We start from the raw sequence: 11,775 nt of genomic DNA, 5'->3' as shown, positions 1-11,775 counted from the left end.
AATGCTTTTTAAATGCTGTTATTATTGATGGTATCCAGACCTTGCATGGAGCTTGCAGAAGCGGTAAGCAGAAGCGGAGAGAAAAGGCCACTGGCTTGAAAGTCCGTGACAAGGAAGGTGAGTTACAGGGAAAGACAGTTTTTGAAAAAGCGCCAAGGCCCAGGTTCAGGTAATTTACTAAGGGGGAGTTAATGCAGGAAAAGTAGCAAAAATACTCCGAATTAATGGGAAGGAAAGTTCAAGAAGGGATAAGGGAGTAAGATCAGGGCCAATAGTGAACGGTGTGAGAGGGGAGGTGAATACCGAAGTTAGTGTTGTATTTGAATGCGTGAAGTATAAAAAATAAAGTGGATGAGCTCGAGGCTCAGTTACATTTTGGCATACGTGATATTGTGGGAATTACAGAGACATGGCAGCAAGAGGACCAGGACTGGGAGCTGAATATTCAGGGGTATACGTCCCATCGGAAAGACAGACAGGAGGACAGAGGGGTGGGTTGCTCTGTTGGTAAGGAATTAAATTCTGTCTTTTGTGAGGGGTGACATAGAATCAGGAGATGTAGCATAGAAACATAGAAACCTAGAAAATAGGTGCAGGAGGAGCCAATTTGGCCCCTTGAGCCAGCACCGCCATTCATTGTGATCATGTGTGATCATCTACAATCAGTAACCTGTGCCTGCCTTCACTCCATATCCCTTGATTCCACTCGCCCGAGAGCTCTACCTAACTCTCTTTTAAATTCATCCAGTGAATTTGCCTCAACTGCCTTCTGTGGCGGAGAATTTCACAAATTCACAACTCACTGGGTGAAAAAGTTTATTCTCACCTCAGTTTTAAATGGCCTGTATCGACTGTAGCTCCTGGTTCTGGACTCCCCCAACGTTGGGAACATTTTTCCTGCATCTAGCTTGTCCAGTCCTTTTATGATTTTATACGTCTCTGTAAGATCCCGTCTCATCTTTCTAAACTCTAGTGAATACAAGCCTAGTCTTTGCAATCTTTCAATAGACAATAGACAATAGGTGCAGGAGTATGCCATTCGGCCCTTCGAGCCATTCAATGTGATCAGAGCTGAACATCCACATTCAGTAACCCGTTCCTGCCCTCTCCACATACCTCCTGACTCCGCTATCATTAAGAGCTCTGTCTAGCTCTCTCTTGAAAGCATCCAGAGACTTGGCCTCCACTGGCTTCTGAGGCAGAAAATACCACAGATTTACAACTCTCTGAGTGAAAAAGGTTTTCCTCATCTCCGTTCTAAATGGCCTGCCCCTTATTTTTAAACTGTGGCACCTGTTTCTGGATTCCCCCAAAATTGGGAACATGTTTCCTGCTTCTAGTGTCTCCAATCCCTTAATAATCTTATATGTTTCAACATGATCCCCCTTATCCTTCTAAATTCCAGTGTATGATGGCCAGTCGCTCGAGTCTTTCAACATACAACAGTGCCGCCATTCCGGGAATTAGCCCAGTGAACCCACGTTGCACTCCCTCAATACCAAGAATGTAATTCCTCAAACTTGGAGACCAAAACTGTACACAGTACTCCAGGTGTGATCTCACTCGGGCCCTGTACAACTGCAGAATTACCTATTTGCTTCTATACTCAACGCCTCTTCTCATGAAGGCCAACATGCCATTAGAGACGAGATCAGAATCAGAGTAAACTTTATTGCCATCCAAAAAACAAGTCTTTTGGACGAAATTCCGAACGCACAGTCCAACAATAAGAACAATAAAAATAAGCAATAACACACGCAATCACAAACCAACACAAAGCAAAAAAAGTAAACATCCATCACAGTGAGTCTCCTGCAGTCACCTCCTCACTGTGATGGAAGGCCAGAATGTCTTTTCTCTGCCCCTGCCGCCTTCTGCCGCGGTCAGGCTGTTGAAGAAAAACGTTTTCACCAAGAGAATTGTGAATCTGTGGAATTCTCTGCAACAGAAGGCAGTGGAGGCAAATTCACTGGATGTTTTCAAAAGAGAGTTAGATGTAGTCCTTAGGGGCGAACGGAATCAAGGGATATTGGAAACAAGCAGGAATGGGGTACTGATTTTGGATGATCAGACATGATCATATTGAATGGTGGTGCTGGCTCGAAGGGCCGAATGGCCTCCTGCTCTCACCCATTTTCCATGTTTCTATATGCATATTGGAAGAACAGTAAGTCATAGTTCGCTTGGGAAGCTCGCAATCGAGCGACATCAATATTGAATTTTCTTACTCCAAATAACCCTTGCATCTTTACCTTGCAATGTATACATTGGGTAGTCAGGCAAATATTTTCACTGTGCCTAGTCACATGTGACAATAAAGTATTCCATTCAAACTCCTTTCTCTCCGTCCCTCCCCTACGCGCACTAGTTTCGTGGTCATCCTGTTGTATCACTTGTTATTACCTCGCCCACAGCTAACGAAGAGCCATTGTTCGCCCCGCCTTCCTTTATCATTACTTTTTGCAAATATTTCAATAATTTGTTCTTTCTCTCTCTTTATTAACGCCAATATCTCTCCTCTGTGGACCAAGCGGCCTGTTACCTGTGCTGTACTATTCTGTTTCTTAAACGTTGGGATAGTACCAGCCTCAACTAACTTCTTTGGCAGCTTGTTCTCTGCACCCACCACCCTTTGTGTGAAAACGTTACCCCTCAGATTCCCACTAAATGCTTCCCCTTCACCTTAAACTTACGTCCACTGGTCCTCGATCAAGCTACTCTAGGCAAGATACTGTGTGTATCTATCCCCGATCACATCCTCTCATGATTTTCCACACCTCTTTAAGATCACCCCACATTGTCCAGCGCTCCAGGCAAGAGTCCCAGCCTACTCAACCTCTCCCTAGCTCAGAACCTCCAGCCTTGGCTACATCCTCGTAAATCTTCTCAGTATCCTTTTGCAGCTTGACAACATCTTTCCGACAGCATGGTGCCAAAAACTGAAAACAATAATATAAATGCGGTCTCACCAACGTCATGACCTCCCAACTTCTATACTCTAACTGATGAAGGGCAATGTGCCAAACGCATTTTTAACCGCCTTATCTACAGGCGACTCGACCTTCAAGGAACCACGCACCTGCAATCATAGATCCCTCTGCTCTACAACACTCCCCAGAGACCTACCATACACTGTGTGGGTTCTGCGCATATTAGACATCCCAACATGCATTACATCATATTTCTCACAGTTATTCCTGCTCTCGCCTGATAACTGAGGTTACATATATTTCAGTAACATCTCTCGGCCCGACTATTTAGATAATAAACTGAATGGGCCGAAGTCTGGTCTGTTCAATATAATAGGCTTGTAGCCATTTAAATGAGGAGGGCGCAGGAAACGTCCACTCCATTCAGTCTGCATCATTGTTAGGAGGTCGTGATCATAACATGATAAGTTTTAATCTACAATTTGAGAGTGCGAAAGGAAAATCGGAAGTGTCAGTATTGCAGTTGAGCAAGGGGGACTATGAGGGAGGAGCTGGCCAGAGTTGGCTGGAAATAGACCCTCGCAGGGAAGACGGGGGACAACAATGGCAGGCATTTCTGGGAATATTACAGAAGGTGCAGTGTGAGTTCATTCCAAAGAGGAAGAAAGATTATAATGGGAGTAAGAGGCGACCGTGGCAGCCAAGGGAAGTCATGGACAGAATAAAAATAAAAGAGAAGAAGTATAACATAGCAAAGATGAGCGGGACGCTAGAGGATTGGAACTCTTTTAAAGAGCAATAGAAGATAACTAAAAAGGCAATACGGGGAGAAAAGATGAGGTACGAAGGTAAGCTACCCAAGAATATAAAGGAGTATTGTGGGAGCCATTTATGCTTAATTCAGTTATTGTCATTGTGTTATGGCTCTGTTTTAATATTTCTAGTTTATGTCTTTTCTGCCTGCTTGTGGGTGTGACTTAATGCGTAATTGGGAGTGTCTAGATGGGAGGAAGCTAGTGTGTCGACAGAGGTTGTGGGTCAGTTTAGACTCGGAGGATGGTGAGCATACAGTTCTTTACCACACGCGCTCGTACCACACGCGCTCATACCATCCGCTTGTATCATCTATATTTGTAAGAACGATGCGGTAATAACTGCAAGAATTCTAGATATTGTTTGAAGAAGAAACAGTTGATAAAGTACGGAAACTGATGAATTGCTCTATGGTTTGTGCTACTTTAATAAAACCAATTAATGAAGAAAAGAAGTTTGGAAGATTCGTTTTGTCATATCAGGGTGCGACGTGTGCGTAAGCTATAACTACATTTCATCCCCGAGAAGTAATGGCTATCGAAGTGGGATTTCGAGATGGTATAGACACTGCCATTACATTAGAGTAAAGAACTTGCTCTGAAGGATTAGAGTAATGAACTTCCTCTGAAGGAATTAGAGTACAGAACTTGCTCTGCATGGACTAAAGTAAAAGGAATTTAAGAAAGACTTGATCTACAGCAAAATCCAATTCTACAGTGGAATTGAAGAGGAAGCTGAATCTCTGCCAGAGATTGGAGCTGAAATCCTGGAACGAAGAACCTGCCGGTCGAAGGCAAATTGACACGGTCTACACCTGGATCATCGGAAGATTGAAGACTTCATTGACCGGGTACCGTGAGTAGACGACTGTTTAGTCGTAATTTGAAGTTAAGAAGTTTAAAAAAACTTAAAAGCCTGTGGGAAATTTCTGCAGAAGTACTATTTGATACAAGAAGCTTGTTTTTGCTACGACAAGATAAGGAAGCCCAACTCGCTGAGCGTGACCTTGAAATTTATGATGTTATGAACTTCTGAAAGATAAAGTGCTCAGCCAGCGATTGTTTAACATAGGTGCTTGCCGAAGACTTTCAGCCTTGAAATTAATGAGGTGTTTTGAAAAAATGCTCATTCTGTTTTGAATTCTTCTGGTGTTGCTGGAGCATAGTGATAAGCACCAATTATCATGGATCTTCCATCAGGTAAGTACAAAGAATTGCCACCGGAGGGAAATGTGGAGCAAAAGGAAAGAAGATATGAAAAAGAGACATTCAACTTTCGGAAAAGGGACTGGCGGCCTGTCTGGAAATATGCCAGAAGGAGAGAGACAAGCTGTGGAGGAAGGTCATCAAATCGATTGAATATCAGAAGGAACTGATGGGATCAGATGGGAATGCGAACACTGTACGATCTAATATGGATCACCTGCTTAACCTTCGCCAAGATGTTGGAGAAAAACAACACTCGATATTGTGTTTGCAATTACCAGTAGGACAACTCGAATGGTACACTCAGTTGTTCCAGGAGAGGGAAAAGATTTTTGATGGTTTCGTGACTGACGTGGAGAAATGGATGTCTGAAGCCATGGCTCAAATATCGCACTCTACAGTGGAAGGTGCGCTGCAACAAGGTGTAGAGGTGGAAGAAGAGATTATACCTCAGGATAGTGTCTCAAACGTCTCAACGCGAAGATCTAGACGTAAATCCAGTTCTGTAGCCACTTCAGCTACGAGGGTTTCCGCTCAAATTGAAGCTGAAGCTGAGATGGCTGCTCTCTCGCTAGAAGCGGCCGCCTTAGAGAAAAAATATGAGATTGAGAGACAAGAAGAACAGCTGAAAAGACAAGAAGAACAGCTGAAGAGAGGGAAGGAACGGCTGGAAATAGCCACAAAGCTGGCAGCTGCAGAGGCAAGGAGGGACGTACTGGACGGCCGAAGGTCTAAGGCCAGTTCGAGAGTTTCCCAGAAGAAGGGTTCCTTAATCCAAGAAGGAGCTACTAAGTTGGAACCAAAGGCTGAGGCCAACCCACAGCCAGGGCCAGCCTGGTCTCGTGACGCTGAACTGGCACTGAGTAAGTGGAGGGTCGACAAAACTTTAACAAAGCAACCGGGGTGCTAGACCGAAGCAACCTACCTTTGGGATGCCTGTTACGGCTCGGGATGAGCCAACCCAATACTCGTTTCAAAGGCCCACTCGTCAGCTACCTGCATCCAGACAGAGACAGACAACTGACTATGGGGGTCATGACAGAGTTTACCAGGATCGCCCTGATCCAAGCCAGGGACCTCAAAATTAGTTCGACGAATTAGTAAGGAACTAAACGAGAATCAGCGAGCTCATGGTCCAACAAAATCTTTCTGCTACCTTACCCCCAATGGAAATTCTTCATTATGATGGTGATCCCTTACAATATGAGACTTTCATAGCGGCGTTCGAAGAAGGAGTGGAAATGAAAACCACGAGTTTCAGAGATCGTCTGCGATTTCTGGAGCAATACACGAGTGGATCCGCGAAGCAGCTTGTTGGGAGTTGCCGATATTTGCCTGCGGATGAGGGCTATCGAAAGGCAAGAAGATTGCTTGGAGAGCATTTTGGTGACAAACAGAAGATTGCTGACGCATACATGAAAAAGGCCTTTGCTTGGCCAGTTATTAAGGCGGAGGATGTGAAGGCATTGCATGAGTTTGCAATGTTTCTCAGTGGTTGTTGGAATTCCATGAGAAATGGCAGCCACATGGAAGAGATGAACGTTGTTAGTAATAGGAAGGCTATCGTCCTGAAACTGCCCTATAGGATCAGAGAGAAAAGGAGAGACAAAGCAGGACTGATACGAGAGATCGAAGCCAGGGGGCAATGGTTCCCGACTTAGTGAATTTCATGGAAAGAGAAGTACGGTTAATGTCAGACCTACGCTATGGGAATATTCAAGATCCTAAATCAGCAACTGTTAAAGACTCTACATTTACTAAGGGCAGGGGAAAATCAGGACCTAGGGAAAGCAGTTTTGCTGCCTGTAGAAAAGAAGGGCGGAGTGAAAGAAGAGGTATGTACCGTTAAACCGCAAGGGTTTTGCTTTTCGTGTAATGAAGTTGGCCATACTATAAAATGGTGTCGGAAATTCAAGAAACGGGATTATAAAAAAAAGATTGACTTCTTGAAGGAGAAAGGAATCTGCTATGGATGGCTGAAGAAAGGACACATGGTCAAGGACTGCAGGAATAAGATAATTTGTAACATATGTAAACAAGATCATCCTGAATTGCTTCACACCGAACAGAGGAATACAGACGCGAAGCCGGAGCAAGTGGAACATACGGAGAAGCCGGCCACGAGTGACGTTGTTGTCCCCACTCAGTTAACTGCACATATTGGGGCCGGGGTAGAAGCCTGTACTTTCGCCATCCTGCCAGTACAGGTAAGAAGCAGTGAAGGGAATACAGTGTTGCAAACATATGCCTTTTTGGACAGTGGAAATTCCGCTACCTTATGCACAGAAAGCTTGATGAGAAAACTGGATATTACAGGAGAAAAGGTTAAGCTTCTCTTGAACACCATAAATGGTCCGAAATACTACGATAGTTATCATATCACAAGCATGGAGATAGCTAGTCTGGAGGAAGACAACTTTATACAGATATCTGATGGGTTTACACAAGAGACTATACCCGTCTCTCATTCGAACATACCTAAGCAAGAGGACTTGGAAAAGTGGCCTTACTTGAAGGATGTAAAATTACCCAAAATAAACTCAAGTATTGACCTACATATCGGAACGAATACTTTTAAAGCATTAGAACCTAAAAGGGTTATTACCAGTCAAGAAGATGGCTGTAAAAACCATACTCGGGTGGGTTTTCTGTGGCTCCCCGAGAAAGAATAATAAAGGCAGAGAAGGGAATAATTATACTGCTGCTGCTGTCAACCGGATATCTATCGTAAACCTAGAGGAGTTGTTGACTAAGCAATATAATCACGACATCAATGAAAGAGCCGGCAAAGGAATCAGAAGAAATGTCCAGAGAAGAAGTGAAATTCTTGGAAATTATGCGTCGCTCAGTAAAGATGATAGAAGGTCACTATTGCCTGGATCTACCCTTTAAACGAGAAGGCTTAGTCTGCCGAATAACCGATGTATTGCAGAACAACGTATTCAGAATATGAAACGCAAGTTTGGTAAGAATATTCAATTTCATGATGAATATACATCTTTCCTCTCGGAAATGATTAATAATGGTTATGCTGAAAGAGTGCCGGAAGACCAGCTGGATTGAAGTGATGGAGAACTTTGGTATATCCCACATCATGGGGTGTATCATTCAAAGAAGGGAACATTAAGAGTGGTCTTCGACTGTGCTGCGGTTTTCAAGGGTAAATCACTTAACTGTCAGCTGTTACAGGGTCCAGACTTAAAGAACTCACTCATCGGTGTTCTTATCAAATTCAGACAAGAGCTGGTAGCCTTGATGGCAGATATCAAAGCAATGTTTTATCAGGTCAAGGTCTCGGAAAAACATGTTGACTACTTGCGATTCTTATGGTGGCCGGACGGTAATGCACAACAAGATCTCGTTGAATATAGGATGAAGGTACATCTCTTCTGAACAGTGTCATCGCCGAGTTGTGCAAACTTCGCATTGAGGAAAACTGCTGAGGATAATAAAGCTTACTTTTCAGAAGATGTGACAAACACATTAAAGAGCAATTTCTATGTGGATGATTGTTTAAAATCTATGACGACGGAAGAAGAAGAGATTCAAATGGTCAAACATTTGACTTCCCTTTGCAATAAGGGAGGGTTCAGGCTAACGAAATGGATCAGCAACAGCCGTGCTGTACTGGAAAATATTCCACCGGAGGACAGATCTAAGGAGACTCGGGAGTTGGACTTGGATAAGGACGATCTGCCCATGGAAAGAGCATTGGGATTGCACTGGTGCGTTGAAACAGATGCGTTCAAGTTCAGAATCTCGATGCAGGATCGACCATGTACAAGACGGGGCATTCTGTCCGTGATTGGTTCTGTTTACGACCCTTTGGGATTTCTTGCACCATTTACACTACCAGCCAAGTCAATTTTGCAAGATCTCTGTAAGAGGAAACTTGGATGGGATGAGAGTATAACCCAAATCGTCTCTCAGCGATGGACAGAGTGGTTAGAAGATCTCAACAAGATCTCGGTGTTCAGAGTGGACCGGTGTATGAAGCCTACAAACTTTGGTCGAATCAGATTTGCACAGCTGCATCACTTTTCTGACGCAAGTGAAAGTGGTTATGGTACTGTTTTGTATTTGAGGTTGGAAAATGATGACAGTCAAGTACATACTGCGTTCTTAACGGGAAAGGCCAGAGTGGCACCATTGAAGCAAATGACGATTCCCAGGATGGAGCTTGCAGCCGCAGTCTTAGCCGTTAGAAATTGACATATTGCTGCATAAGGAGCTGCAGCTTGAGCTGGTGGAGTCTACTTTTTGGACTGATAGCATGACAGTGCTTAAGTACATTAATAATGAAAACAAACGTTTCCTAACCTTCGTAGCAAACAGGCTCTCTTAAATAAGAGATGCTACTAAGGTATCACAGTGGAAGTTTATTAATACCAAGGAGAATCCTGCGGATGAGGCGTCTAGAGGATTAACAGCGGGCCGCTTCTTAAGTAATAAGAGATGGATCAGCGGTCCAGAGTTTCTCTGCAGAACAGACAGTGAATGGCGAAAGTTAAGCTGGAAACTGATACCCTTCCCCTCCAACTTTAGATAGTTCCTCTGTCCCTCCCGTCCCCTCCTCCTTCCCAGATCTCCCTCTATCTTCCTGTCTCCACCTATATCCTTCCTTTGTCCCGCCCCTGACATTAGTCTGAAGAAGGGTCTCGACCCGAAATGTCACCCATTCCTTCTCTCCCGAGATGCTGCCTGACCTGCTGAGTTACTCCAGCATTTTGTGAATAAAAATGTCAAACAAGACATTGTAGTGAATGTCATTAGTAAGGATCCGCTAGACTCCACAAACTATCTAATTACTTACTTTTCATCATGGAATAGATTGAAGACTGTGGTGGCTTGGTTTCTTAAATTAATAATAATAATAATAATGCATTTTATTTATATAGCGCTTTTCATATACTCAAAGACGCTTTACAGAGATTTAGAGAACATAGGGAAATGAATAAATAGATAAATAAGTAAATAAGTAAACGAACAGAGAAAGGAGACAGAAGGTGAGGTGACCTTCAGTGGTTGAAGGCAGTACTGAACAGGTGTGACTTCAGCGATGTTTTGAATGTGGTGAGTGTGGAGGAGTCTCTAACGGTTTGGGGTAGTGAGTTCCATAGGGTGGGAGCAGCGATGGAGAGAGCCCTGTCCCCCCAGGATCTGAGTTTGGTCCAGATGTGGGGGGATAGGAGATTGGCAGCAGCAGAGCGGAGGGTGCAGGTGGGAGTGTGCCTGTGGAGGAGGTCGGTCAGGTAGGATGGGGCCAGGTTATGGAGGGCTTTGTAGGTTATGAGGAGGATTTTGTACTGGATTCTCTGGGGGATGGGGAGCCAGTGGAGTTTGTAAAGGACGGGGGTGATATGGTCACGGATCGGGGTGTGGGTGAGTAGACGGGCAGCGGAGTTTTGAATGTATTGAAGTTTACTGATGATTTTTGAGGGTGCGCCATAGAGGAGGATTTTAAGAACAATGCTTTTGCAGTGGTCTCGTAAGAGAAAGAAAATTCGGAATGCTATGAGTAGTTTGGAAACGGATCCTGACAAGTTGAAAGTCAAGGTGGACACGAGAATATTTACCTTTAATTCAGGAACGTCAACGATGGTTGAGAGTGAGAAGAAATTTTATTCCAGGTGATATCGTTTTGGTGGTTGATTCTACTGCACCACGAGGTTCTTGGTTGAAGGGCTGGATACTGGAGATTATGCCGCACGTTAAAGGTTTTGTGCGTACGGTACGACTTCAAACTAAGGACAATATTTTGGTAAGACCAATAACCAAGATATGCCTGCTTCTGGAAGGTGAAGGAGAAGATTGAAGAATTGCGAAATAAATTTGTACGCTGATGTATATGTAATGTGTATTGTTTTGTTATTGGATGAACATTAAGCTTTTATAGCTCCTTTGATATCTATTAGTAATTGCTTCGTTATATACGCAGAACAATTAGGGGCCGGTATGTAAGAGCCATTTATGCTTAATTCAGTTATTGTCATTGTGTTATGGCTATGTTTTAATATTTCTAGTATATGTCTTTTTTGCTTGCTTGTGGGTGTGAAAATGCGTAATTGGGAGTGTCTAGATGGGAGGAGGCTAGTGTGTGTCGACAGAGGTTGTGGGTCAGTTTAGACTCGGAGGATGGTGAGCATACAGTTCTTTACCACGCGCTCGTACCATACGCTTGTATCATCTATATTTGTAAGAACCATACGGTAATAACTGAAAGAATTCTAGATATTGTTTGAAGAAGAAACAGTTGATAAAGTACGGAAACTGATGAATTGCTCTACGATTTGTGCTACTTTAATACAACCAATTAATGAAGAAAAGAAGTTTGGAAGATTCGTTTTGTCATATCAGGGTGCGACGTGTGCGTAAGCTATAACTACATTTCATCCCCGAGAAGTAATGGCTATCGAAGTGGGATTTCGAGATGCTAGATCGAAGGGCCGGATGCCCTATTTTCTATGTCTCTTTGTTTCTATATTGAGGGCGATTGCACGTCATGACCAAATTAAAACAGAAAATGATGTAAACAACATGCATAACAACATAAACACCCCACCTTCTGTCTCCTTTCTCTGTTCGTTTACTTATTTATCTATTTAATCACTTCCCTATGTTCTCTAAATCCCTGTAAAGCGTCTTTGAGTATATGAAAAGCGCTATATAAATGTAATGTATTATTATTATTATTATTATTATTATTATTATTATTATTATTATTGTCACCGGAGCGTAAACTGAAGACACTTGAGATTGCAAAATAATCAATATTCTGCAATGAACAAAGTGTTGGAGGAACTCAACTGATCATGCAGCATTTGTGA

This window comes from Rhinoraja longicauda, chromosome 34 (assembly GCF_053455715.1).
Source record: "Rhinoraja longicauda isolate Sanriku21f chromosome 34, sRhiLon1.1, whole genome shotgun sequence".
Taxonomy (NCBI): Eukaryota; Metazoa; Chordata; class Chondrichthyes; order Rajiformes; family Arhynchobatidae; genus Rhinoraja; species Rhinoraja longicauda.
This window is presented reverse-complemented; position numbering follows the sequence as displayed.